Raw genomic sequence first — 26,328 nt, forward strand, 5'->3', positions numbered from 1 at the left:
TGGTCATTTTCATCAAGCTTCGTATCCTTAATGTCCGGTCGGGGTTTTGTGCAAAATTCAGTCACCTGAAGGCAGTCATGCTCGACGTCTTCAGCGTTCTCAATTTCGACATTTTCTCCAGGAAGCAAGGTTGCTGGATTCAACGTAGTGCACCTTTTCAGTTGCACATTCGGTGAGCCCAGAATAATCGTTTCATACCTTGTGAGTCTTGCTCCGGTCATGTGTTGCGTTCGGGAGCGGGTCAAAAGTATCTCAACTGAGTGAGGGACCATGACTGTTACTGGGTGTCCCATCACTATTCCTTCACTCTGAGTGAGGCTGATACCAACTGCTGCTACGGCGCGCAAACACCCTGGGAGTGCTGCTGCGACCGGATCCAAAGTAGCTGAAAAATACGCTACTGGTCTGTTTACTCCACCATGGGCTTGAGTCAAGACAGACAAAGAACATGCATCACGTTCATGGCAAAACAATGTGAAAGGCTTTGTGTAATCAGGCATACCTAAAGCTGGAGCCCTGCACATGCACTCTTTCAATTCGACAAAAGCATCCATCTCATCTCCTTTCAGCTCAATTTGATCCAAAGCATCCTTCTGGGTCAGTTTCAGTAAAGGCTTCGCTAGAGTCGAGAAGTTGGGAATCCACTGGCGACAGTAGCCCACCATTCCCAAAAACTTCCTCACCTCCTTTCTCGTCTTGGGCGGACTCATCTGAAGTACACTTTTAATTCTTTCCTTCATTATTCTCCGTGACCCTTTCTCTATTTGGTGACCCAAGTATTTCACTTTCTTCTGACAGAACTGTAATTTGGAAGGAGACACCTTGTGTCCATTCCTTCCCAAATGGTTCAACAGAGCAATGGTATCGGCTGTGCAGCCACTTTCTGTCTTTGATGCAACCAGTAAGTCGTCAATGTACTGTACTAGGGTTGACTCGAATGGCAACTCTAACTCTTCCAAGTCTTTCTTTAGAACCTGATTGAATATCGACGGTGACTCAGAAAACCCTTGAGGAATTCGACACCAACTGTACACTCTGTCTAGGAATTTGAAACAAAAGAGAAATTGGCTGTCCTCATGAAGAGGCACAGAAAAGAATGCTTGTGACAAATCGATGACCGAGAACCATTCGGCATCGCAAGGAATTTGAAACATTATCACAGCTGGATTCGGTACTACTGGGCAGCATTTGACTATGATGTCATTTATTTTCCTCAAGTCTTGCACAAGTCGGACCTTTCCACTTGGCTTTATTAGTCCCATTATTGGTGAATTACATGGACTGCTTAACACTTCTTTCAGTACCCCCTGTTTTACAAATTCGTCAATGAGTTGGGCAACTTTCATGAGGGTATCTTGTGCCATGTGGTATTGTGGGGTCTGGGGAAAGATCGCATTGGGCTTTACAGTCACTTTCACTGGTTCCACTCCTTTCATCAATCCCACCTCTTTCCCTGTCATGTTCCACACCTCTTTTCCGACTGTTTCCCGTAATTCGGCTGGAATATCTTCTTCAGTTATCATCGGGAAAAGGCAAATCAGAGGATACTCTTCATCGACCGTTTCCATTTCATCCCCCTCTACACTATCCTCTTCTTCCCCATCACTGCTCGTCTGTATCGTTATTCCTTCGTTTGAACACATGATCGAACATCCCAATTTGCACAATAGGTCTCTCCCTAACAGTGCTATTGGGCTTGAGTCACATATCACAAACTGATGCACCCCTTGATAGTTACCGATGCTGACTGGTACCGGATCTGTTATTGGGTTCGTCAGGTGCCTGTTTGCTACTCCCACCACTTGAACTGTCCTCCCTGAGAGTGGCAAATTTGGTACTTCACTGCTCTTAACAGTTGAACGTGTGGCTCCCGTGTCCACCAAGAATGAAACACGATGACCCATTACTCTTCCCTCTACGTACGGACCCTTTTGATCAACTTCTAAGGATGCTGCAAGCACACAATCTCCTTCCTCTTCTGAGCTCTCACTCTCCCATACATTGTTTATTCCACTCTCACTGTGTAATGGGAACTGTTGTACGGTGCCATTTGTACTCATTACCTGACCCGAGGCCTGTGGAGGAACCATCACTTGCTGCTGACTCATTGGTGCCAAAGGTATTTGCATTTGCTGATTAGGTACCATGGGTAACTGCTGTTGCATCGGCTGCATTTGCGTCATCTGCATATGAGGCATCTGCATCTGCTGCGGCTGCATAGGTTGTAATCCCTGCAATTGATTTATGGTCTGAAAATTTGGGTTTGGACTTCTCATTTTCGGTCCCCTCATTGTCTGAAATGCATTGACATCATTGTTTTGCTGACCAACACCTACACCTGCACCTGCACCTTCCTGCACCACCATCGGGCACTCGCGTTTCCAATGACCTACAATTCCGCACACGTGACACGGCATCACCTTCTTCATTGCCTGCACACCCATTACAACAGTGTTTAAATCCGGACCGTTATTCACAAAACCTCCTCTGCCTCTGCCTCTAGCCTGTGGCTGAAACGGCATGTTTCCCTGCAACTGCGGCTGCGGTACCTGCTGTTGGAACCCTTGCATCCCTTGCAAACCTTGCAGACCTGTCTGAGCTGCTTTAAGTTGCATCATCATCACCTTCTCTTTCAGCTTCTTCTGTTTCACCTCAATCTCGTCGCTACAATATTTCGCATAATTCAAGACTTCATCAATCGGTTTCGACTGCCAGCAAATCAAATGCGACTTTATCATCTGACTTATCTCTGGTCTCAACCCTTCCACAAATCTGAACACAAAATGAAGCATATCCTTCGCCTCGATTGTTTCCGTGCCACTGTAATTCTTAAACGCCTTCAACAACCTCTCATAGTAACTATGAATCGACTCTTTAGCCTCTTGGGCAGTTCGATCAATCTTCTGCCAATCCACATTTTTCGCGGCAACCTTCGTCTTCAAATGCTCAATCACCTTATAGTACAAACTCATCGCCATAGGTGAAGGTGCACCCGTCTCCCTGTCTCTCTCTGGTTCACTTGTCGGCCAACCTACAGCTCTTTTGCAATCCTCCCACAAATCTGCCGGAACCACGATCTCAAAGAGAGTGTTCAGGTCTTCCCAGAGACATTTTGCAAGCTTCACAAACCTATCAGTCTGTTGATACCATTCAATCGGCTTCTCTCTCAGTTTGGGAAAATCATCCGTAAATGACTGAATGTCGCTTCTGTGCCATGGTACATGTATTAATTTTCCACCTGCTGTCTCCCTCATTGGTAACATGGTTACTGTCTCGCTGCTCTGCGGTCTTTTCTCGTTGTGCTCTGTAGCACTGTCCCTCCTCTTATCCTTCCTCTTTACCCACCTGCTTTCCCACTTGTCTAAGCACCTCCACACTTGGGCACTCTGCAACAATTCTCCAAGGTGTGCCTTCATACCTGCTGACCTCATGTGTTCAAAATCTGTGGTCCCAAAATCCAACCTATAGCTCCTGCTCAAGTGTTTCGTCTTGCCTATGTCAATCCCGTTTCTGTCCGCTACTTCCTGCAAACTTTTATGTACCTTGTTCACTTCTTTCGTGATCTTTGGACATAGATACCTCAGCTCCTCTTCCGTGTAGGACTCTAACCTATTCACACCCATATTCCCTTCCACCAATTCTTGTGCTTCCATGTTCAGCCTCATCCTATTCAAGTAATCTTCTCCTTTCCCACTGTCTGAACTTTGTGTGGAATTCAAGCTGTTGAACCACTGTGTCAGCTGTTGCGCATTTACCCCCATCAGTGTAGCATTCACATCGACTGCCATTGATGGTTGCGGCAACTTTTCAGTATTCGATGTTAAAGGTATTATCAGTGGGGGACTCGACCTCACCAGTGTAGACTGAGCACATATGGGACTAAACTCCATCAGTGATCCAGACCCATTTGGCTGAGCCGCTATAGGAGTTATCCCTGGAGTGTTCTCTATGCACCTCCTCTCTGTCCCACTCTGCAGCATTGATCCCTGACCGCTCATACTTAAATTAGGCTGACTGTATAGAGGTACCGGTGGACCTACAGTAATGGGTAGTGATATCGCATCTGGGTTCTGTCCATTTCCCATGTTCTGAGGCATGTTCATTCCCATACTATGGGTCATCATTGCCGGCATGCCCATCTGACTCCCCGTCATCTGAGCATGTGCGTTTCCTCCCTGCATCTGCTTTTGAGGCATCATAAACTGAGTTGATCCAGCCTGTATCATTGTTGGGTTGTGACCATTCTGTACTCCCCTTACTGTTTGTTCTAGAACCATTCCTCCACTATTGTCACTGCTGTAGTACCCTGGCATCTGCGGTTGATAATTTTCTGCTGGTTTCATTATGGGCCCATCTGGATATATTCTCCTAACCTGCGGTATCTGCGGGGTGAACAGTAAACTCGGGTCCTTAGATCCCGATGACGCTCCTGAACTCTGGGTTTCACTGTTCTGTACCGGTGCCGGAGGGGCAGAACTGGTACTTGGACCTTGTCCATTCTCCGCATAAGGTGGTGGACGGTCGTTCAGCAATTGCATTATTAACTCCTCATCCTCTAACTCCTCTTCTCTTCTCAACTTTTCCTCGTCCTCTCTATCCTTCGAACACTTCCTATCTGTCTTACAGGTAGCTTTCTTACCTGTCTCCTCTTCTTCCTTAGTAATTGCGGGAAACAATTTTATCCCCTGCAATACATCTGACCTCCACACCTTCTGCGCATTATCCCACCTAGCATCCGCTAGTGTCTTTTCTACCTTCCTCATCCTTGTTTCAAACTTATTTTTCTGTTGCTGTCTAGCCATTAATTCCCAGATCGCTAGAGCCTCAAACTGTGCTGTCCTTGGAGGCACCTTCATGTCATACATCGTGAATCTCAGATTCTCTAGGATCCTTATATTGAATGTCCCATGTATCGGGAACGCTACGCTCCCATGTTTCTCTGTCAGTTTGTGCCATTGCTTTAGCCAAAGACACGGAGCTACCCCTTTTTCCTCCATTACAATGTAAGCTGGTGTGCCCTCGGGCGGCGTCTCCTCTCCTACGCTCGCTTTGATGTAAGACTCCCCCTTCATCGCACTCCTAAATGCTTTAAGGAATTTCATTTTCTCGTCTTTTATTTCACAAAGTTTATAATCAATAGGTCACTTTTATTCCACAAAATTTGTAATCAATAGGTCACTTTAATTCCCGGAATACTCTTCGCTTGCCTTTCCCCTTCCAAACGAGCCCCACGGACTGCGTCCAATCCGTGCGCGACCCTTCTCTCCAACCAACCTATCCCAGCGCGGCTCCTAGTGACGTCGCACACACACACTGCGGCTGACAAAGCCTCGCGGCTAGTCTTCCTTCACTCAGCTCCTCTCGTAACAACTTCTTGCATGTATCGCGAGCTACCAAAAACTAAAACAGATCTGTCGGTTTACTACAGGAAGGGTAACACAATCGCTTCAGGACCTTAGGGACCTTTCACTAGCCTCGGCCGCTATTCCGTCTTTCTCGGTCCCCACGTTCGCAAGCAAATCTGACCTGCAGACCTACTCTCAACTTGTCAATGATCTGTTCTAGTGCACTTAGAATCTTGTCAAAGCCCGAAGTCGAAGTTTCTTTCACTCCCTAACACACGTACCGACTCGTTGACCACGCCCGATCAACCTACTAAACCGCCCAGACCACAACATGGATCAACATACTCCGGAGTCTCTTGACCTCGCAGGGCCCGTCTCAACAACAACAACCACGTGGACCTTTTTATGCACAAAGCGCCACACGCACATGAAGTTCGACGACTTCCCTACTCTCACACCCGGAGCCGCACCTCCGCTATTTCTATGAAGTTCGACGACTTCTCTACTTCTACACTCGGAGTCGCACCTCCGCTATCCTTTAAAGAAAAAAAATCCCTCGCACCCTTTTCACACACCCTGCGGCAATAAGCTGTGCAAGCGCAAAACCCTAACTTCACTCATACCATCACTAGTATTGCCAACGCTGTTTCCACACCTCCGTTCTCTCCATTCGCAAGCTCCGAGATCCCGGGAAAGTCGCGGTGGACCTAGCCCATCATCATTCTGTCAATCTATTTTACCCCAAAAAATCTAATTCAACTTCTCGAGTGGAGTCTCAAAATGCGTAACCGTTAATCCAACACCATGTACTCTAATAGTACAGGGTCCCAAAAGACGTAACCGTCCTCTGCTACCATCTACTGATAGAGCGAACCGTAGTAATAATTTACCTATGTTCGGACGCTCTTTAGGCCGATTAATCTTTTGACTAAGTGGGAACTCTCTGTACTCTTAATCGATCAATTTCCTGAAATCAATAATCAATAACGAACATAAGCAATACCTTGATCAACATAACACTTAACGATTAATCCAGAATACATTTCGGCGAACCCTGACCTTTCAGTCAGGAATAATCACACCAGTTTATTGCAAAGTTAGTGAATTTATTTCCCTATATTAACAAAGCTAGCACAATATATATGTGTCTCAACACCAAATGATAAACATAAATGAACATTAATAGCTGTCCATAACGTCGAAACAAGTCTAATCTATGTAGCATTTGAATCACAAGGCATTCGATAATGGCAATGCAAAGCACTAATACGATAATCTGTAATGAACTAATTGCATACATTTAGTCAGCATAACAAGATCTCAAATTGCATCGTGTAACATATGGAATCCTCATCTAACCTCAAATTAGCATCGGCATGTGGGACTTCATGCAAAAACAATTTAGCAACATAAATTTAGAAAAACTCTTAGCTAGGGCTCTTATCAAAATCAGCAGTTGGTTACCTAAAAGGAACACAATGCAATTTTACAATTTCCTCTCATATTTACCAATTACGATCAGCGTACAAGGAAGTCTTCGTCTCACAGGTACCGTTTCTCGATCAGCATGGGACGGGACAAAGGGGCAGGGGTGGACGGGCAATTGCCTCACGGCGGCAAGGTAAGACTACTACTTCATGCAAGGGACATTTCAAAGTTAAAGTCTCTAGGGCAAGAATCATTAAAGTCTCTTTCTCTCGATTAGAGAAAGTATCAAAGTCTCTCAAAATGGCGTCGCAGCAAAGTGGGCCATAATAGCTACGAAGTCTGCAAAATGGCGGGTATCGAGCTGGTAATGGCTGCGATGATCTCGTGCACCTGGGTTTTATAGACAACAGTTTGAATCCAGTAGGGTCTCCATTGGAGGGTTCATAGGTTAGCTTCAAATTGTCCAATCAAAAACGACAGTTCTCAAGCTTTTACTTAAGCATACATTATCCTTGGAGATGGGTACGCAAGTTACAGCATTGTCTACCAATTAGCTCACTTTCAGAGCCTCCATTGTCCGCACCTGCAAGTCGACCTTGAAGTAAAGAGAAAATATGCCATGCTGGCACGAAACTTTAAGATAAGCATGTGAACAGTTTCTGTGGAAAAGTACAGCTTCAAGCAGAAATACACGTTTAATAGCACATTGGAAAAAATACGAGCATCTAAACCGTGAGACCAGGCCACTAGGCCAAAGCCTCCTCTAAAGTAATGCTAAGCTAACGCATTTCAAACAAGCAAATCGTAGCACACGTTTATGATTATGTCGGATTAGTGCAATTCTAATACACCACGTTATATAAAGCACGCTTATAAATGTTGGCAAACTACTCTAAGGGCACATTTTGTCCCCGTACAATCTTTATTAGTTCGGTTAATGTCACACATGATTATTTCACACTACGTAAAACCTTCATTTCCTGCTTCATCAGCAGCCCTCTAGAGAGCACTTTTATCGCTGAATTAACTCACCTACCTCCTTTTCTTGTGGGATTTACCTCGGAATTGTTGGATGCTGTCGATGGAGGGGGGTCCACATAACATTAAGTTTACGTGTTGTCTTGTTGTCTACAGCTTTTGGTGATTAATTGTCGTGCTTTGAAGCTGCCGTCAGGGCACTGGAGCCATGGGGGTACCAGCTGACCAGCTAGACATTGAACAAAACTCCCTCTGTGAACACGGGAAAAGGCAGGAAGAGAGATTTCCCTCCAGGGCAGAGTAGGGACAGCATGGGTGAGGCTAAGCTGCCCCAGAAGTAGACGTCCAACTGTAACATAGAGGGTTTAGACTATCTCCTCGTCTCTGAGACTTTTCTTCATCCATGTCATTGGGATATTACAGCTGGCATTCAGTAATAAATGTAAAGAACTTATATAAAGGAAGCCAAACGTTAGTTTAACGACTCTGGCACATTTGACAGGCAACACCACCTGCAAAAAACTATAGGGTCCTTTCTCTACAAATGTAGGTGGCACTCGAGTCACCTCCTTTTTGCCGAGGCCTAGCTCTGTAATCTGGTTCTTTTTCACTCGCCTGCTTTGCTGATTTTGCATCATTTCTGCCCCCAGTGCCTCTGGAGCTCTCACCTCTGCTCTCATTTGAGCGTGCTGTTTTTGCCTGTGTCTGCGTTTACTTGAACTCTGCCCTGACCTTGATTCGTATCTTCATTGTTTCGGCTCTGCCCTGCAGGCTATGCTTACCCCGATCTCTCTCCTTTTAAACCTGTCCGGCTGGTAGATTTGTTCAGTTTCATCCTTTACTACCCCGGAAGAACTTGCTGAGTTACAGCTCCCGATCTGTGGGCACATTCTGAGTCCTGCACAAATCCGGTGCGGACGGCACCACCACACCTGCACTTTCAGATACTGCGGAGAGCGATGTGTGGCACCTGCGCAGGTCTCAGGTTCTGCACCTTAGCACTGCCTTAAGTGGGATGAAAAAAGTGTGTGTTGGGGAGGGGGTTCTCTAAAAGTGGTGTGGACAAAGAAGCATATCTAGGAAATCTTTCGAAAAGGTGTGGCCTGTATAATTAAGGAAGGGGGCTTAAACAGGTGTAATAAATCCTGCGGTTTGTAACAGGTATACTGTACTAATTGTGTTTAAACCTACCCCCCACCCACACACCTTTCCTTCCCCCGTGTTTATCGTCATAAGTAACTCTGCTTTTGCATCAGAGTGTCCCTATAACCCTACAGTTCCTGATTTACGCAACAGCCCTATTGCTCACTTAGGCCTGTATTTATACTCTGTTTGCACCGGATTTGCGTCATTTTTTTGACGCAAATTCGGCGCAAACTTAACTCCATATTTATATTTTGACGCTAGACCCGTCTAGCGCCAACGTTATGGAGTTTGAGTCATTTTTTGTACGTGAAAACCTACCTTGCACTAATGACATGCAAGGTAGGCGTTCTCGTGCAAAAAATGACTCTAAGGCATGTGAGCCTTATTTATCCTCCGGCGTCAAAATGACACACAGGAGGAAGCAGGCCTTAAGACATGGCACCCAACTGGATTTGTGCAATTTTTTAACGCCTTGGTCAGGGCAGGCGTTAAGGGACCTGTGGGCTCATTTCCATGGTCAGAGATCATGGAAGCAGTCCACAGGTGCCCTTCCCTGCACCCAGGGACACACCCTGCCACCCTCACCCACCCCTGGAGGACACCCATGGAAGGGGGACCCATCCATGGCGAGTGCAGGTAAGTGCAGGTAAGTATAATTTATTTTTTAGGTGGCATGGGGGGCCTAACTTGGGCCCCCTTACATGCCACTGTGCCCAATGGCCATGCCCAGGGGACACAGGTCCCCTGGGCATGGCCATTGGGCAGGGGGACATGACTCCTGTCTTTGCTAAGACAGGAGTCATTTCCATGGGGGTTGTGCATAAACAAATGGTGCAAGTCAGGTTAGAGCCAATATTTTTTACTCTAACCTGACTTGCACCATTCTTTGGTGCACAACCCCCAGTCTTCCCTCCGCCTCTGCTGCCCGGTTACCGTTATTTATTTTGATGCAAACCAGGCCGCAGCGCCGGCTAATGTCATTCCATAAATAAGATGCCCGGCTGGTGCGTTGGAATGGCGTTAGCCGGTGGTAAACTTTTTGACGCAAATCTGCCCAAGCGCTTATTTGCGTCAAAAAGTATAAATATGGGCCATATTATTTAAAACTGCTTTATCTGAAACTTCTAATGTACCATCATGAGGCTGTTTATGAATTGGATCCGATCTCCTGTCCCTGCGGCCAGGCTCGGCTCAGTCCTGTTTGCCAGTGTCTGAGGATAGTTGCTTCATAGGGTATAACCGCAGCGCCGGAGTTCTGCAGTGATCGCGCTGACCCTGTCCTTCCTGAGTTAACTTTGAGGTATGTGAGGTGTTATGGTCGCTCAGTGGTTTGGCTTATAATTATATAATTTTCTCACCTTCATTACTGCAATTCCCCGCCCTTCTAAAGATGAACTGCAACCTCAGCAACCAGCCTATCCTGCTTTCCCGATTTTAAGGTCCGGTGTAAGCCAACTCATTCTGATTTTACTAAAATTATATATATGTTATTGAGGCTGATAGCCATATTCATCTATTGATCTGTTGTGTCATTCACTTTCCACTTATCACAAAATACCGCATGGGACCATCGGTCAGCCCACTTCAGCCATTAACAACTTCACTGTGAGTGACAGAATTTTGCTGTTTCACAAATAGCACCTTTGCACACAAATTAGTTCCCTTAATTACTATGGCAATGTGGGCTTACTGCCAATGTTTTTATTTCATAGTGGTGAGGTCCCTGCAGCTTTCCAAACAATACCTTAAAAAAATTACAAAACAAAGCAAGAGTTGACATAGCCAAAAGAGATGGCAGAAAAGAGACCTGTTGGCTTTGCCAGTGCTTGTTTGTAATTATGACCAGGATACCTTATACCAACTTTAATGAATCAATCAATCAAACAATCAATCAGTCAATCAAAAGGTTTGTAGAGGGTTGCTTGTCACTGGTGAGGGTATCCAGGCGCTGGCAGGGTCCAGTTGATTAGCCGAATAGTAAGATCTCCAGGGACTTTTGGAACTCTGGGAAAGATGGGGCAGTCCAAAGATGAAAGGGTACCGCGTTCCATATCTTTGCTGCTAGTTAGGAGAAGGAGCGGCCTCCGCATGTGCTACGTGGGATGCAGATGGTGAGGGTTAGAGAAAGGGAAGCAGACGGAGGTGTCTGGTAAGTTGATGGAAGTTCAAGTAGGTGGGTCCGCAGTTATGTAGGGCCTTGTATGTGTGCATCAGGAGCCTGAAAAGGCATTGTTTCTATATAGGGAGCCAGTGGAGTTTCCTGAGGTCGGGGGTGATGTGAGTTCATCTGGGGAGATCCAGGACGAGTCTGGCTGTAGCATTCTGTATGATCTGTAGTCATCAGAGGAAGTGAGCTGCCATCCCTGCGTAGAAAGCGTTGTCGTACTTCATTCGATGGAGATGAGGGCTTGGGTGATAGCACATCTTGAGGTTAGGGATAGCCATTAAAAAATATTAAAAAGCATGCAGAGGATGAAAAATCAGGTGGAGGAGAAAGACATGACCTGAGTCATCATGGTCAGCTTGTTGTCCAGTATGATGCCTAGGTTCCTCGCATGGTCAGTAGGAGTAGGGGTAGGTCCGAGGGTAACAAGGATTCGCCCATGAGGAGCTTATGTTTCCAAAGATCAGTACCTCAGTCTTGTCTGTGTTGAGTTTCAGGCAGGTTCCTTCATCCAGTTGGTGAAGTCTGTCATACAGTTGTGGAAATGGGTCTTGGTGTTGGTGCTGTCTTCTGAGAGGAAGACGATGAGCTGTGTGTTGTTGGTGTAGAATGTGATGTTGAGTCCATAGGTTTTGACGATGCTGGTCAGCAGTGTCATGAAAGTGTTGAAGAGGGTGGGGCTGAGTGAGGATCCTTGAGCTCCTCCACCACAGATGATTTTCTTGGGTTTGGCGGTGAAGGTGGTAAGACAGACTATTTGCGTTCTTCCAGTGAGGAAAGAGGCGACCCATCGGATAGTGGCTCCTTCGACGCCTATGTTGTGCAGCTTTGTGATGAGTGTGTGGTGGCCTTTCAAAGGCTGCCAAAAGGTCTACGAGGATCAGAGCCTCATTCTCTTCTCGGTCGAGTAGGGATCAGATGTTGTCGGTAGCCGCAATGAGGGCTGTCTCAGTGCTGTGGTTTCTGCAGAGTCTGGATTGGGAGGAGTTGTGTAGGAGGTTCCATTCTAGATGTGAGGAGAGTTGTTGATTGCTTTTTCTAATACTTTGGCTGGAAATGGGAGCAGAGAGATCAGTCAGCAGTTATTGAGTTCACTGGGGTCTGCAGATGGTTTCTCAAGTAGGGCATTGACTTCTGCATGTTTCCCGTCCTCAGGGAAGGTGGCCATGGCAGTTGAAGTGTTGATCAGGGTGGTGAGCACATGGCTGATTCTGTATTCACCGAGGGTGAAGATGTGGTGAGGACATGGGTCAGTTGGGGCCCCTGAGTGTACAAGTTCATAATGGAGGTGGTATCCTATTGAGCAAGCTGATTCCATTCGGTTAGTTGGATATCTGTGGGGGTAGCGGAGTGATTGTGTTGATTGAGGAAGTCAGTGGCATTGGACTGGTGTTTGAAGTTCCTATAGATGTTAGCTATCTTGTCATGAGAGAAGTTTGCAAGGTTTTCACTGAGTTCCTGTGAGGGAGTAATGTTATTTGCTGCAGCTGAGGCATTGGAGAATTCTTTGACAATGTTGAAGAGTTCTTTGCTGTTATTGGAGCTTAATTCGATGTGTGAGGCTATGACTTTTTCGATTCTCTCAACTGTCTGTGGTAGAGGTTGAGGGCTTTCTTGATGGTGGGCTTGTCGGTCGTGTCCTTGCTGGTGCACCATCTCTTTTACGGATATTATACAGTCGTTTAGCTGTTTTGAGCTCTTCGGTGTACCAGCTAGCCTGCTTGGTGGACCTTGTGTGGATGTTGCTGCAGATGGGAGCATTGCTGTTAGCACAGGTGGTGATCCAAGTGTTGACGTTTCTGACATTCTTGTCTAGGTTGCTGGAAGAATGGACTGAATGGCACTGAGGGTCTTGATCCATGTATCGTTTAAAACTTTACTCCAGCTACAGAGCGGGAGTGTTGGGCAGACGGGACAGAGGTCTGTGAGCTGGTGATGTTGAAGTGGACAATGGAGTGGTCGGGTCCAGATGAGTCCTGTAGTGTGTCTGTAACTGATGCAGTCGCTGGAGGTGAAGATGGGGTCTAGCAAGTGGCTTGCGGCGTCCATTGGATCAAGTATTCAGTCAACGGGTCCAGCCATGAGGTCTTATTGCTTCCTACATTTCCATATGCCATTTTACAAGACAAAGGTCACTCAAACAATGACACTTGCTTTTAATAATTAAGCTCAATGAATTCTTCAGCAAAAGGGGCTGATGCCTAATGTGAGGGCAGAATTTCCTACCAATATTAGTCAGATATCTTTGTACTAGTATTGTGTGTGGCTTCTTCAGGGTACTTAGTATACGGGCCCAAATGAAATTTCATGTTGGCAATATAATTTTTATTATATCTGGTAGGTTTCCATTGACTCACCACCCACAATTAGTGCAAGTACACCTACTTATCACACAACATAACCTGACCTATAGGAGTGAGACACCACCCACAAAGCAGAAGAGGATTGAGAAAAGAAAATAGTATCCTCTGTTCTGGCCGGTCCCTCACAGCATAGTTTTTTTCTTAAATCATCTGCTGATTGACTCCCTTTGTAAGATCTAGCAAAGATGGAAGTACGTATATCTATCAAAACACAAATAAACTGTATAAACTTAAAAAATAAATTATTATGCAGGGTTTTTTCTGAACCAACATTTCCCATATGTTTGCTGCTTACCCAAAGCTTCCCTCTTGGGCTCTATGCAAGGGGTTAAGTGGGACTTGTGAACATTTGTAAGAACAAAAATTACACCAGTGAACATTAAATGGGCCCAAATTCACACAAGATTTGATTAGAAATATTATTTTAGGTATTCCCTTGGGTTACCTGATATTTATCTCAGGATGGAACTGTTTATGATAACCTGTTTACGATAATTATCTCGTCATTTTGAGCAAGTCTCTCGATCCTCAAGGCAGATAACAGTAGCAGACCAGTATTAAGTACAAGCAAAATTATGTGTCAGTTACTAACCTTTCATGCAACTCAGTGCAGCATGGCAATTTGCTATGATTTTTCCATTGCACAGGTAGAATTCCAGTCTAATCGTATCCCTTTAATATGTTTCCTCAAGACTGTGAAAGGTTATACAAAAATGAGCTCAATGTCAGAGGAACAAACCACTCTCCTCCCTTAGCTGAGAGTTTCTATCAGTGTTACCATAGGGAATCCAACTCTTTGCCCTCCTTCTCCTCTGTAAGTAACATAATATATACAACAAGGGTCGCACTGACACATTTAAGACCGGCCATGTAAGCCCGAATGGCGCACCGTTCACATTCTAACATTGATCATGAGGGAAGGCAAATAAAAAATCAAAATCAGTCTACATCAGTTAATAAAAACATTGATATTTCTTGGTCCTTGCTTTCCAGTAAACTGAATGAAAACAAATCGAATAAGGTTTCCAAACTCTCCTTTTAGCAACAACTTGGAGATAATCACCTGGAATTTAGCAGGTGAAGTTTGGAGCAAACTCCTTATCCTCTCTTTACTTTTTATTATGCCACTGAGCAAATTCCATACTCATGCACGAGAATAAAGTTGTTTCTTTACAGAACAAGAGTTCTCATTCCTCATCTAGCAATTACAGCCACATTGCCCTTCTCTGTGCCACAGCAAAAGATGTTCGTGTTCAGTATTCTGGAACATCTTGAGAATGGGTATACTCGGCTGGAGCGATTCCGCAAGCTCTGGTGGGCTTTAGACCTAAATATCCTTATTCTATATCCCTGGTAAATATAGTGAGATGGGCTTAAAATCTATTACTAGCTTCTGATGGCACCCAGGGAGATTATTTAAAGCAGGAAACCTTTAAAGTAAAATCAAATAATTATACCTTTAACAATAAGCTAAGGGTCGACGCGTTGCTCGAGGCTGGTGGGAGTGGGAGTGGCTTACTCCCCGGCGCTTCCCCTTTCGGTGCTGATGCAGGATACCGCAGATGGGGCCCTGCTGGGTCCTGGGCTAGGGATTTGGGCAGAGTGGGGGTGGAGACACTGGGCGACTTTTTTCGGAACGGAGTACTGTGGCCCTTCACTGACTTGTGTGGTAGGAGTGGCATACCGCGCGGACAGTTCCTATTATACCAATCCCTGACACACCGCATAAAGAAACCCTGGAGCACAGTTAACGCAGAGCCTGAGGTACATAATGTTTTGCACCTCCTGCTAACGACAGGAGGAGACGTCCACCTCGTTACTAAGCTGTACAGGATTCAGGTTGGGTGCACTCTAGACCCCTTTCATTCACTAAGGGGGAGATGGGAGACGACAATAAGCAGGGACCTGACGGACGTGGAATGGCGGACGGTCCTAGCATACCCGCAGACGGTGTCGCCTGCGGTACATTCAATATAGTTATATCCACAGGACGTATCTCACACCACACCGGCTGAATCTCATATACGGGGGCAACCCTAGAGCGTGTCCTAGGTGCAGCGGACCTGACGCAGACCTAGACCACATGGTGTGGCACTGCCCAGAGCTTCAACAGTCTTGGAAGGTGGTGCTGAGCGAATTAGAGATGCTCTTGAATATTACTTTAGCCATGACCCCATCTATATGTCTGCTGGGCCTCTACCCGGGAATAGCTCATAAGACGGTTGGTGGACGATTCAAGGACTATGGGATGGAGATCGACCGGATGTCCTCCCTTGGGAGTCTGGAGACGAGACGTGACGAGATGGGCCAGGGCTGAAATACAGGTTCTGAAATGCGAAGAGGCACAGGGACTGCGCCAGATGCCCATTGCCTCCCTTTGGAAGGATGTGCTGAGCAAGTAGGTGCTTCAGGAGCTTGAAACGAGATTACCCACGGGGGCACAGGGAGATGGCTTAGACTTATACTGAGGGTGGGGGCGCTAGTAGCACTACAGTGAGCCTAAATATCAATTGGAGGGATAGGGGTTGCACCCAACGTTGTATGAGCACAGGTGAGAGACAGACATTAGGCACGCGTAGCAGGCCCTGCATGAGCTTCTCTGTCACGGCGATGAAGTGGCCCATCCCAACCATACTGGGGACACCTTACCAGTTTAGGAGCCTTGGTGAAGGCGGGCGGACCAGGCCTACCCCTGGCAAAAGCATCCCGGATTACCTTCCCTACCATATGTGACTACGTACCCCACATATCACCATCCTGTATATAGTTTGACTAATTTTCCACATAGGTTGTAAGGCAGTAAAGGTAATGGTAATACGGGGTTGGTCATGGGGAGTTATCCGTGGGGCACCCAGTACCACATAGATCCAATGATGTACTGGAACCTGATACCGACCTAGAATTCCGATTGCTGGAATGCTGCGCTGTTGTGGATATCTTGATAGTAAAACTTGCTGACACAGTTGGATAATACATGGAAATGCGCATGTTATAAATCGTTATGACTATGTATGAAAGCAAAATGTTAAGAAAAATATGCTTAAAAAAAAACAATAAGCTAAGGGTCACCCTTACTCAATTGCACTGTACAATTGACCACATACAGGTCTGGACTCTGGCGCTACTTACGTTTTTTTTTTTTAAATGCTGGCATCACAATAAGCTATAGTAGTGACATTACTCGTTGTTCATCCCTAAAAACGTATAAGTCCTAGTCTGATAGTATGCCTTTTAAGCAGACCAAAGATATTTAATATTTCTTCTGGAATAATGTTAGATGATTAATACTTACACTAAGACTAGGTATCCTACCTCTAAACAATTATAAAAGATGCTGGTCTGGTACAGGAAACTTGACCTGTGTACGTGATCTCTGTAATGGGGGTCCAAGATTTTAAGCATGTACTTTTTGCCTGTCCGAACGTGACAGTGGTGAAAGCTAGAAATCCATTTATAAAACCTTGCATTTTAAATGTAAATTTTTATAAGTGATGAACTGATTGCTACGACAAAGTTTCCTTCTAATGATTTAGGTTGCTAAAATCTTTTGGCATTTTAAAAATCATATTTAAATATGTATTTATTGTGGAAGATATGTGTTTTGATTGTTGATATTTAAATTTTGTGATTTTTTTTCCTTTTTAAGTAACACCTTTATTGTAAATATTATTGATCTCTGATGTGATTTAAATCAATACATTTTATTTCTGATTTCTGATTAATTTTTCGGATCTGGGAGCGTGTGAAAGTCCATGCTCTACCCATGGAACGCTTCCCAGAACGAAATGTAATGTAATGCAGTGCAAATTGCTGCATTGCATTTCATGTCTGTACAGAGTAACGCAAGTCGATGCAAATTGCCCCTTGTGTGGCTTTGTAAATATCTGTTAGATTTTGCATCCTGGCTGCACCACAAAACTAGAGCAACTATCATGCAAAATGTTAGTAAATCTGTCCCAAAGTCTAACATCTGTATAGCGAATTAAGTCAATATTTTCTCTTGCAAAAGGAAGTGCACTTTTCCCAATCCAGCCAAGTACTGTGTTTTTGTGTATCAAAAACTTTCATTAAATAAAAATGGATGCAGATGGGCACAAGCAGGATATCCAGTACGGTAAATCCAAATCCACACAACGTATCCCACGCATGCCTTCCCACCTTTATATTGCAGTCGTCTGTTGGTAAGGGCTCTCTCAACTTTAATCTTGCAGGTTCCTTTGAGTTTCCAGGGCGGGCAAAGAGCTACAACCAAGTAGCCCCAGGATGTGGACACCAACCTCCAGGATGAGGCAGAAAGAAAAATGCTGGCTGGGAAATCGAGTAGCAGGTATTAAAACTAGAATTTCTGAAAAACAATCATGGTTGTTTCTTTGGACAACAAGAGTTGGATACTGGGCCAGGTTAGTCCGGCTGAAAAAGTTGCCTTTTCAAACTCCAGTGTGAAGATCTGCGGTGGAGAAGGCAGCGAGGAGCAGGGATGGTTGTCACTGTACTGTGAAGAGCATACCAGACAACGCAGGCTGTTGACACTGTAGCAGAAAGAGCCTGCCACGCACCGCAAGCGTCATTGCTGGAGCTTCGCATTGGCGGTCACAACAGGCTGTCATTGCTGTAGCGCAGAGTGTAGACCTCGTGTTGCCAGTCACCACTGCCAGTTGTTCTAGCATGAAGTGCACGTCTCACCGGAGCTTTGCGTTAGCGGTCATTGTGGGCAGCAGTGCCTCAGCACAAAGAGTCCAGTTCACAATCATAAAGAGCTCACACTTCAGTCTGCTTTGGAGGAGCTCAAACTGATGGCCAGCCAAGGGTCCTGGCCTTGAGAGAACACCTCTTGTAGATCTGGAACTCACTCCAGCAGAGACCAGTAGGTCGCAGGCAGGTCCAGCTACAGGGACAGACAAGTCCAGTGCAGTTGCAGGGAGGCCTCATGTGCTTGTTATTCCCCTGTAGCTCACACAGGACCCCTAGGAGTCACCCAGGTGAGCCTGGGATTAAAGTAAGCAGGTCCAGTCTTCCTTCTCACACACCAAGGCAGACCTCAGCAGCAGGGCAGTCCTCTGGCAGCAGGGCAGTTCTTCTGTAATGTCCACTGGTACAGGGGATTTCATGAGTGGCTCTGGAGGTACCAGCCTTTGTGAATGTGGGAATCATTGTCCTACCCTCACATCTGATTCTGGAAAGTTCTTCCCCTTTCGAACATCTGGGGATTACAAAAGGCAGACAGGTCTGGTGTCAGGTTCCTTTGTGTGTTTGCAGGAGGCAAAGTCCTTTGAAGTGCAGGTGAGGCTGGATCCAGCTCCCCCCAGTCACTCTGCCAGGATGGTCAATTCTGTCCACAACTAAGCCCCTTTGTGTTACTATCTGGAAGCAATACTCAAACCCCCACAGCAGGGCCATTCACAGGCATCTGACCCAGGGCACCAGCAGAAGATACGAATGGTTAGTACAAGAACAATGCCAACTTTCTAAAAGTGGCATTTTCAGAATTGTGACTTAAAATCTGAATTCGCCATTAAACAGGATTTTAAATTACAGTTCATTTTAGTGTAAACAGCATATTCCTACCTGCTCCCAATTTAAGATTATCCTTTATTAAATGTAATAAGGTAGCCCAGTGTTATTCAAGGGGAGAGATAGGCCTTACAACAGTGAAAAACAGCTTCAGGAGTTGTTCACTGCCAGGACATGTAAAACGTAAGTACACAATCCTAACTTTTAAATACAGTGCACACTGCCCTATGAGCCCTTAGGATTATAAATATTAAAAAGTGATAATTAGACCTGGCAGAAGGTTTATTTTTTCAGTTCAAAATTGCAGTTTAAAACTTCACTACAGGCTGCAGTGGCAGGGCTGAGACATGTTTGAAAGGCTACTTTAGAGGGTGACATAATGGGTACTCCAGGTCCATAAGCAGCATTTAATATGCAGGGCCTGAGTACATGTACTACCATTTATTAGGAACTTAAAAGTAAATATGCTGCTTTTGCTGATATTTTATTGTGGATTTGTTGGCGTATGATGTTGATGGTGTGGACATTTTATAGTGGATGCTTTGCATACCATAGTATGTGTGATGACATATGACAATGGGATTGTTGTCGTAAGCCAATGAGTGTGTTAAAATATGGTGATTGCTGTGTTGACATAATTCTCTGAGTTGTTTGTGTGGATGCATGATTGTATGGTGTTGGGTGTTCTGGTGTATGGCAGTAGTTGTGTGATTATCTGAAGAGGGTGAGTGGATAAATGACAAAGTGATTGTGTTGATGAGGTTGGTTATGTGTACTTATATTGGTGGGTATGCACCCACCTCCTGCAACAACTTTGTGTGCCCCCACTTCCTCTATGTGCTGCCCGTCCCTCTGTGTGCTCCTTGCTGCAGCTCCTGCATCTAAACCCCGGTGCCCACCTGTGTGCCCTACCCTCCCTCTGTATCCACACTCTGTGATTAATCTCTTTACCCCTCTGCACTTCATGTTCACTGGTCAGATCCACCTGGCTGTCCCTTTGTATAGCCCCACTCCAGAGCTAATTTAAGTTCCACCCTGCCTCTCCTCTGCATCTGCTGTATATACCCAACCCACTACAGCCCCCTATTAGGACCCTGCCTCCCCTCTAAGTGCTACCTTTCCTGTCGTTCCATCCTCTGTTACAATAGGAAAGTCAAAAGGTCTGAGTTCATCAGTGCCTTTTTTTAAATCTCCTGCATTGAAAGAGACTTATTAAACAAACTGGAGCCCAGAGATTGGTTTAGGGGTTTTTTAACAGCCCCAATCCCCACGCTAGGTGTTTTTCAAATTTTCTCATGATTTGTGCAAGAAATATATTCTGTCTTACAACTCATAAACTACAATAGTTAACTTAAATTTACAAATGGCTTTTCTCACAGCTATCAATGAAGTCCCAGCCCTCACCCGTATCTGTCTTTAATGTACTTGTAGTTGTCTGATAATTGCATAGCCAACTAGGCTCCAACTGGGTGTTTTAATAAGGCTCTTGTAAGCGTAGGGTACTAAGTCACAACATATTGAAGTCTGACTGCAGCCATACTACCCAAAATATCAACTAGGAATCTGTGTATTCTAAGCAGAAGGAAATGTGGTCCGAGATATGTCTACATTTTTGGGGTCTCTCTATGCATGCAGGTATGTATGTGTTTAGATTTGTATAGTATGAACATAGCTAAGCAGTGGAATGCAGCACAGAGGACAAAGCCCCCGGGGAGGTACAAATGAGGGGGAACGTCAAGGGAGGAAATGTAGGGCGGGCTACTGGTGTTTAAATAAAGTAATCAGATTTGTCTGAATTGTAGGTGGGTTAAAACTGTTATGATGTTGATAGGAATGTTGTTTAAGATCCTGGGAGAATGAATCGAAAAGTTCTGAATTCTATTTTCTTTCTTTTTTCTTTTTTTGTCTTTTGTCTGTTGATGACTTGGCTTCTGGTCTAACATTGACTACCTGAAGTGGTTAATTTATTGTCCAGGTAGTGATACGGTGGCATTTGAAGTCCATTCAGGCTGGCAGTGGATGCCATTGTAGATCATTAAATAAGGGTGGTGATATGGTCAAATGTTCAAATATTTTTCATTAGTAATGCTACAGCATGAAGGATGCCTTTCAGGAGTGCTACAATGGAGTTGTGGTGACCATCAAGCAAGTTGTTGCTTCCATCCAAGTAGGAAATGATTTGTACTGTTGTTCTGACATCATCTCCTGGGAGAAATAGGGTAGGGTCAGTTCAAGTTGTGATCTCTTGTCTTTATATGCTACATTATTTTTGCAAAGCTCATGAGTGAACCATAGAGCGGATGATTTAGGATTGGTGCACTGTGCTTTAAGTGAAACATGGCATTCAATGTTCTTGTGCCGGGCCGTCTGCCAGAGAACTGGCCCAACAGTTCCCCAGGGGTGTTATCGCGGCTGACGTGAGGAACCCGGATGAGGAAATCCGCACATCCAATCAGGACTGGGCTATGAAGAAAGGCGGAGTTTGTGAACGGAAGAAAAACGTCACCAGGAGGTTAGAGGAGGACTGGGGAATTGCTTCAGAAGCGGACAGATCAGAGAGTGTCAGAGAAAAGACGAAGATGCCGGACCCGGAAGAACGATGGAACCAGCATCCCGACGGCGGTCAGAAGAACTAGCAGAGCGACCAGGAGGCGAATAGGCGTGCTAACCGACCACACTTTGGGGCGAGCGTGGCCCTCATCAGGTATGGTCCTGTAAACAGGACACGGGTAGAATTTTCATCGGGACTGATGGAAAGGAATGCGGGTGGAGGGGCAGGGAAAAGGGCTCTGAGTTTTTGAAATAAAGAAAGAAAGAAAAGGGAAAGAAAGAGAAGGAAGGAAACAGTGACAATACATACCTCTTCACCAACACTCTTCTATTTTGTTTTTTGTTCCATTGAGCCTCCTGAGTCATCATCTGTGAAAATAAGAAAGGAAAGTGATGAAGATCCCAGGAGACAACAGCCAAGAAAAAAACAGAAGAAAGTCCCAAAGAACAAGAAAGAAAACTATAGAATCATAATTCAGCCAACAAACAAACTTTAATAAAATTCAAAGTTATATAACCATTACCGCCTACGACGTTCCATTACTGTACACCTGCAACAGTTCTAATAGTGGTGTTGTGCATATAAAGGAGGGTGTTGATATCTGTGAAGGATTGGAAGTGGACTGACCAGTTGTTTAGTTGTTCCTGGATTTTTTTCCAGTTGGATGTCCTTGAAGGAGTAGAGGATAGTTGTTTCTCCTTGCACTTGATGTTGGGGTTTAATGAAAGAAAAGATGAAAGCGATATTATAGTAATTGGCCCTCTCTAGGAGAATCATAGTCCGGAATTGGCTAGTAGGGAATGCTGCTATGATGGAGCCAAATTTGTTGCCTTTGAAGCACACTGGGTTTTTGATGAGTTGTTTTATTTCTAGTTTTTTTAAAGAAGTGTGAAGAAGGCTTCATTTATGGTCTGTGTGCTGGTGGTGATGGGGAGTTTGAAGTCATATAGGAATGTGGGGTAGATGTATTGTTTGTAGATCAGATGGAAAGTAAATGTTTTGGAGGCTAAAGGTGGGAAGCAGCAGTAGAGGAGCTCAAATGATTTATACGTGGTGGAGTTGCTAAGTTTGGAGATCCAGGACTCTCTATTAATGAATGTAAGACGTCCTTCTGTTCCAAATAAATGGTCTATGTGTCCATTGCTATAGCCAGTGGAATGAGAACGTCCTATATTTTTCTGGAGGAGAGTGTGAACCTGGTTTCACTGATGAAGAGTTCATCTTGATTGTGCTGAGTAATGATGCTGCTGATATCTGGGGCACATATGACTGTGCAATGATGAGCATTAATTGATGGTGCTGTGTTGTGGGTGGAGTGTGAATTCTGATTAGTCGTATGGTGATAAGGTTAGAAAAATCTGATGTACAAACATCATGAATGTGTTTGTGTAGTTTGTGAATAACTGTTTAGGATTACTGTGAAGTGATGTCAGCCTAGCATATTTTGTAGCTCGCTTACCTGAGGTAGGAATTTGGGTCATTAGCCCTTCTAAGTTCAAAAAGGTGCTGTCCTTGTCTCTGACACCCATTGCTTGGGATGCCAAGGAAATGGGATGCTCTGGAACACAATAACTTATGATCCCTCCAAAGCTGGGCCAAGCTCCAATTGGTTGTTGCTGGAGACGTTGTCAGGTGACGTATCCGCTGTGTCTTCTGGGGTCCTTCTATAGTCTATAGACCAAAGAGTATTCAGTGGGGGTATGTGCAGCTTTAGGCCCCTGGAGAGCAGTGACCCAAATGGTGTGGAGGCAGATCATACCAGCTGCAAAGAAGGTCACCACTACATGCCGCACACATTTCCTGTTTCTAGTCCCTCTGAGATATTGCGGAAGTCCCAGGTCTGGACATGACAAGTGTACCTACTGAAGGGGGTTATTATTTCCTCCATGAAATTTACACTTTTCACATGTGGGTATGCTGAGGAGCAAAACTAGACAAATATGCTGTCATAACGCTACAGCACTCCAACATGTTCTAAGTGATATCCCAAGAGCTTTATGGTAAAACCGAGCACAAATACATATTCACAAACTCCATTTTGTTGTGCATAAAGTAGTACTAAAGTAGTACTACTGGTGGAGTTATTTTTCATATTAAATGTTTTTGATTTTTATTGACATTCACATATAAGCACTCGGAATGAGGCATAAAATATTCCATGATGTTCCCCTACAAGCTGCAAGTGGTGGCTGAGGGTAAAACATGGTACTTTGAGAAATCACAAGACACTCTTGACTGGCTGGAGGGATGGCGTATGGTAAGAACGCCGCAACGGAAGATGCACCTGGGAAGAAGGTGACAAGGAACAGACTGACCTAACCATTGAACAGCAAAGGAACATTCCAGAGAACACGGCGACTCACCGGAGCAGACTGAGACCTAAAAAGTCCTATAGGAAATGGGGGCTCAACGACCTTAACTGCTGAATGAGGGGCTTTCCAGGGAACTGCCCATATGGGAAGGCTCGGCGCTCCTGAAGCTTAACAGCTTCACAGCACTCTGTTCTTACAGACGGTACTAAGCAGTGCCCGGACTGGACAATCCTGCTAACGCACCCGGAGCAGCGGAAGCAGGGCCAATGCTTCCCTTACAAGAGGCATACCCTGGGGACTTCTGAATGTTGGTAACTGTCACCTATAGTTGAAAATGTTGGATTGGGGCAATAGGCACGCTGCAGCTTTTGGGGGGGGGTGGGTAATTTTAGATCCACCATGCAAGGAAACAGGGAGGGGGGTTGGGCCTGAATGTTGTTTTGTTTTGTTATGAGAAGGGTTATCAATATATTTAGCAAGCAGCACAATCAATTCGACACGGCGCACACCTCTTTCTAGGGATTGGTATACTGAGATAGGGTACCTGCTCCCTCATGATCCTTGGCCGCCTGGGTGGCAGATTCCTCTGTCTTTACCCATGACATCGTCCACACCTGAAATTAAGTTGATCTCCTGGAATGTAAACGGCCTGGGCGACAAATTAAAGAGAGGAGCGGTACTCCAATACCTAAAAAGGCATGCCCCAGATGTAGTGCTCTTACAGGAGACGCACCTGCAAGGTAACACCTATCGACCCTTAGATCTTTGCGGATTGAAACAGACAGCACACATGGGATACACCTTAGGTTCCCGGTGAGTGGGCATCCTGACGCGAAAGACCTCACCCTTTAGAGTACAGAACACTTGGGCCGACCAATATGGGAGATATGTAGAAGTTTCGGGACAATGGGGGAACACTATGGTCAATATAGTCTCGAGTTACATCCCCCACGGCTACACGACACTGCCTTTGCCGCACTGAATACCCTCATACTCAAACTCCCAGAATGGGAGCTGTTGCTGGGAGGGGACTTTAATACGTTGCACTGTGAGATTAAGGACCGCTGACCTTCCCGGGGACCGGGTTTTCATCACCACTCCTTGTCAGAGTTTTTAGGGGCATTGGGGCTGGTAGATGTGTGGTGCATCTGCCACCCACATGAGAAGCAATACACCTTTCAGTCCGGGACCCACGGAAGTATATCACAAATTGACTATGTCCTCGTCCTTCCACACATGACCCCTTGTATTAAAAAGATCGACCATTTGGCGAGAGGCATATCGGATCGCTCTCCAATCTGCCCGAAGTATGGGGGCCCATCTGTCTCGGAGCAGCGCCGTTTGGTGATCAACCCCTTGTACCTCCAAATTCCAATTATTTATGAAAGTCTGACCATAACAGTGAAGCACTACTTGGAGGAAAACACAGGCTCAGTAGAGTCAGCGCAGACGTTGTGGGAGGCCTACAAGCAGTAATAAAAGGTCAGGGATCTCACTGATTGCAGGCCACAAGAAAGATAAGAGAAGATACCTAGAGGCATTAGAGAAGGGGATTCTAGACCCACATGCCAGACACACGGGCTCGGGGCAAGAGACAGTGCACCATCAATTGGCCTTGAAAAAGAAAGAGTTTAGAGATATTGCAACTGATGCAACCGCTCACAATACATAGCACAGCAAAGATGCCTGTACGAAGTAGGCAACAGGGCTGGAAAGTTACTGGCCTGGCTAGGTGACAAGGAAAGGGCAAATAGATCGGTGCCAGAAATCGTGACTGACAGTGGGGAATGAGTGAAAGGAGGGTGGTAGATTGCAGATGCATTTGCAGGCTACCTCATGCAACTATATTCCCCTGCTTCACCGGCTGCAGCACTCGAGGCTCAGGAGTTGCTGGCAGATGTTGAACTTCCAATCCTGTCTAGACCAGACAAAACTCTACCAGACCAGGAGATAACAGTAGATGAACTAACCCAAGCTATACGTGACTTGTCCACTGGCAAGGCATTGGGGCAAAATGGCTTCCCTATCAAATATACAAACACAGCTACGACGATTGCCCAACACCTTCTGGCGATGTTCCTTGAAAGCAGCAACAAAGGAGTTCTACCCAGGGATCAGAGGCTCGCTGCCATAACAGTTATACTCAAAGACGGCAAACCGCCATAGTTATGTACCTCATATAGACCAATCTCGCTCCTCAACGCTGAAGTGAAAATCCTGGGTAAACTCTTGGCCTCCCACTTGGTCCAGGTGATCCCCTCCCTGATCCACCCAGACCAGTCTGGCTTTATGCCGGGACGAGGCACAGCCCTTAGCTTAAGACGTCTTTACGGCATACTGGGCTGGGTGCCTCGAATCCGTGAAGACGTCCTGGTCTTCTCTCTCGATGTAAGGATGGCCATACCTTTTCGAGGTCCTACAGTGATTCGGCTTTGGGGCACGTTTTGTGGAGTGGGTGCGCCCCATTTACACAGAGCCCCTGGCTCAAGTTACCATGAATAGAAGTTCATCAGCACCATTCTGACTGCAG

This window comes from Pleurodeles waltl, chromosome 4_1, assembly GCF_031143425.1.
Source record: "Pleurodeles waltl isolate 20211129_DDA chromosome 4_1, aPleWal1.hap1.20221129, whole genome shotgun sequence".
Lineage (NCBI taxonomy): Eukaryota > Metazoa > Chordata > Amphibia > Caudata > Salamandridae > Pleurodeles > Pleurodeles waltl.